This window comes from Myotis brandtii, unplaced genomic scaffold, assembly GCF_000412655.1.
Source record: "Myotis brandtii unplaced genomic scaffold, ASM41265v1 scaffold247, whole genome shotgun sequence".
Taxonomy (NCBI): Eukaryota; Metazoa; Chordata; class Mammalia; order Chiroptera; family Vespertilionidae; genus Myotis; species Myotis brandtii.
The window spans coordinates 2,486,715-2,490,562 of record NW_005359352.1 but is presented as its reverse complement, the minus strand read 5'-3'; positions in this window follow the sequence as shown (position 1 = coordinate 2,490,562).

The following is a 3,848-nucleotide window of genomic DNA, read 5'->3' as shown; positions in this document are numbered from 1 at the left end:
GGAGGGCCAGGCAGCCGTGGGCGGCCAGGGAGGGGGGGGAGCCTGCTGGCACCTCCGTGGTGAGCCCGGGAGGAAAGTGGGTCAGAGGAGGCCTGAGACCCGTCCTCCTGGGACACCCTGTCCCTCCTCGCCCGGGAACAGCGGGTACCCGGGCCTGGGCCGGTTTCTCCTGCTGCCTATTTCCAGATGCCGATTCCGTCCCTACTTTTAACCCCTGCAGACACCACCAGCGTGGGGAGGGGACACAGTGCGGTGGCCTCTGTAAGTCTCCCACCGGGGAGGACAGCTCCTCGTCGCCCTGCAGGGGGCGCTGGGCAAGGTTCTGAGCCGGCCGACACGGGACAAGCGCCTACTGTGCGCAATGGTGTTGGAGACAGGCGAGCAAGGCCTGCCGCCTGCCAGGGGTCGCCCTTCGTACGGGGAGACGGAGGGCACAGGTATGCATGCGGCCTCTCTGTACACGGAGCACATGCATTCACATGCAAAAACATGCATGACACACGTGTGGTGCTTGGAATCAGATCAAGGATGGAGTCCACTGTCAACGGCGAGGTGGCCTTTCTGAGCCTCAGCATCTTCACCGCTCAGCCAAGCCCCCCCCCCGCCCCAGGCGGAGCCGGAAGAGGGGCCCACGTCTCAGGAGTCCCCCCAGGACCCCACTTTGGCACTGCGTTAGATCGCTTAACACTAACATGTCTTCACCATTTTGTTGTTCAAATGAAAATGATTGAAAGCGTCCTGCAGAGATGACCCCGAGGGAAAATTCCGGGGGAAAGGTCACCGGGAGGGGAATGAGGGGGCGCCCGAGGTCAGAGAAGCGGGCTCGGCACCAGGGGACCCCCACACACTCAGTGAGCACCTGCCTGTCTCCGCTCAGCCTCCCCCTCAGAGGCACCCCGTCTCCGTCCACCTGTCCTGTTCCTCCCAGGCCATGGGGGTGCACTGGGGCTTGCTCAGGCTGGACAGGCCCCCCCAGCAAGTACCCCATCCCCACCTGCTCCCCCCAGTGTGAGCTGGATGATGACGGAGCGAGGCTCGGCCCCTGCGCGTGTCAGGGACGCCCCGGCACACTCACCGCCCGGGGACCACCGGAAAGGAGCCGCGTTTCGAATCGGGCGCGAGGCGTGGAGAAGCAGGATTTGCTGTGGCCTGCCTCTTGGCGGGCGGCTGAGCCCCAGTCGCGCTTGAGACGGTGACACGGGGTCTGGGAGCGAGGAGAGGTGCTGTGAGAGCGGCCCCTGTGCGGCCATTCCAGGTAATGAGAGCGTCGGCAGGGCCGGCGAGGGAGGCATCGGGGGGGTTTACCCCACTCGGGGCGAATGCCCCCCCCCGGAGCCCAGCCACGGAGAGTCCCTCTCCACGCGTGGCCCCTGTGTCCTCGGGGCCGCGTGTGTGGAGGGAAGTCGCTATCGAGTAAGGATGGAGGGGAACGCACGCTGCCTGCGGGCCTCCTGGGGACCCGACACTGGATTGAGGAGCAGCAGCCAAAGGAACCCCCCCCAGAGGGGCCCCGAGACCTCCCCTTGGGCCCCAGGGCCTGGGTGTGAGTCCTGGCTCGGCCCCACGAGGACTTCGTGACTGTGGGCAAGACTGCCCCGTCCTGGGCCTCCGCGTCCGCACCTGTAACCACACGAGGGGTTCCTCGGCTCATTCCCCCGTCAGTGGTGACTCGGGTGCGATGCGCCGTGACTATGTCCTGGTGGCGCGAGTCGCCCGCGAAGGCACGGGGCTCTTATAATTGTGCGAATACACACCCACCGCCCCCACCGCCAGCAGGTGAGCACGTGGGACCGTGAGTGCCGGGCGGTGGGGACCAGCCGACTCCACAGCGCCCCCCTCGCCCACCCACCAGCCCACAGCCCACAGCCCACGCCCTGACCCCGGAAACGCCTGCCCGGGAAATGGGGGAATATCATGACGCACCGCGAGGCTCTGCTGATCCGAGGCCCGCTGTGCAACTAGCTTGTGTCACAACTACCCGAGAGCCGCCGTGACGGCGAACAGGGAAACATCACACAGAGAAAAGGAAGGCAACGTCCCCGATTCCTTCATTAGCGTGACAACAGGAGGCTCACTGCAAGTCTGCTGAGTTCCGAGAATTCGGCGAATAGATTTTTATGAAATAAAAGCAAGTATGAGAGCAGGAGGCGTCCTCCCCGGCCGTCCTGAGCCCGGGGTTCTACGCGGCACGGCTGCGCCCCGGGGCAGCCCACAGCCCACACCGCGACCCCGGGAACGCCTGCCCGGGAAATGGGGGACTATCATGACGCACCGCGAGGCTCTGCTGATCCGAGGCCCGCTGTGCAACTAGCTTGTGTCACAACTACCCGAGAGCCGCCGTGACGGCGAACAGGGAAACATCACACAGAGAAAAGGAAGGCAACGTCCCGATTCCTTCATTAGCGTGACAACAGGAGGCTCACTGCAAGTCTGCTGAGTTCCGAGAATTCGGCGAATAGATTTTTATGAAATAAAAGCAAGTATGAGAGCAGGAGGCGTCCTCCCCGGCCGTCCTGAGCCCGGGGTTCTACGCGGCACGGCTGCGCCCCGGGGGCTGCGATGCCCCTGTCACGAGCGAAGCCACAGCGCGTGAGCGGGAGGAGACGGAGACTCGGTGAGGCTGACGCAGAGCCTTGCACACGTATGTGTCCCACCCTGTGCTCAACGCGGCTCACACACTCGTGTATCCATGAGAAACCTTGGGGGGCGCTGTCTCGCCACCGCCTGGGTGTGGGATGGGTGGATGGATAGAAGGATGGACGGACAGACGGACGGATGAGACGGAACGGGCTCACGGGAGTGAAGTCGTGGGCCCAAGGCTACGCCGCGCGGCAGTGTCGGAGTCGGAGCATGAATCCCGGGACCCAGCGCAGCGGCTTTTCTAAAAACACACGCAGCCCGGCCGCACGGCTCAGGGGTTGAGTGAGCGTCAACCGATGAACCAGGAGGTCACGGCTCGATTGCCGGGCATGTGCTGTGGGCTGGACCAGTAGGGGGCATGCAGGAGGCAGCTGATGGAGGATTCTCTCATCATGGATGGTTCTCTCTCTCTCCCTCTCCCTTCCTCTCTAAAATCCATAAAAATACATTTAGAAACATGCAAAGCAGAGAGGGAGCTGTGAGCAGACCCGTGTCCGACAGAGCCCCGAGGACGCGCTCCCGGGTCACGCACCGCCCGTCCTCAGAGGAGGGAACTGTGTGCCTCAGGTCGCCCTCGCCCAGGTGCTCCCACGGGTGCGGCCCAGCTCTGCGTGTGAAACCCACGGAGACCACTCCCCGCCCCAGGGACGACTCCGGGCCGCGTGAGCCCATGCACCGGGCGACAGCACGCCGTGTCCAGCCCCGAGAACGCCGGTGTCACTGGGCACAGAGGCCAGGGCTTGGCGATGTCTGTGGGTCGCCCTCCTGGTGCCTTTAAACACGCACAGCAGTGTCATTACCCAAAGCAGTCCGCTCCCCGCCCCTGACCGGGTGTTAGGTCGGTCCCGGGAGGCGGGCGATGGCGCCGGGCTCCGTGCAGTGTAAGGAAATCAGAATGCGGGGAAGAGCAGTGGCACAGCCCCGTCCCGGCCTGCAGACACCCCCTGCCAGCACGGTGCTGGGCGCGGGTCCGGGGGAGGTGGGATGCGAGCAGCGGGTCCCGTCCGCGCCTGCCCCGGTGCTCGGAACCCGGCGGCGTCAGCTCGGGCCTGTCGACTGGCTGCCGTCTGAAAGGATCTGAGGAGCAGGCCGACTTTACAGGCCCTGGTGGGACGGAACCGTCACAGCAGAACAACACGGACACCAGTCTCGGCTCCAGGATAGTCTCCTGCCCGGGTGCCCCTCCCGCCCCCCGCCCCCCGCCAGGA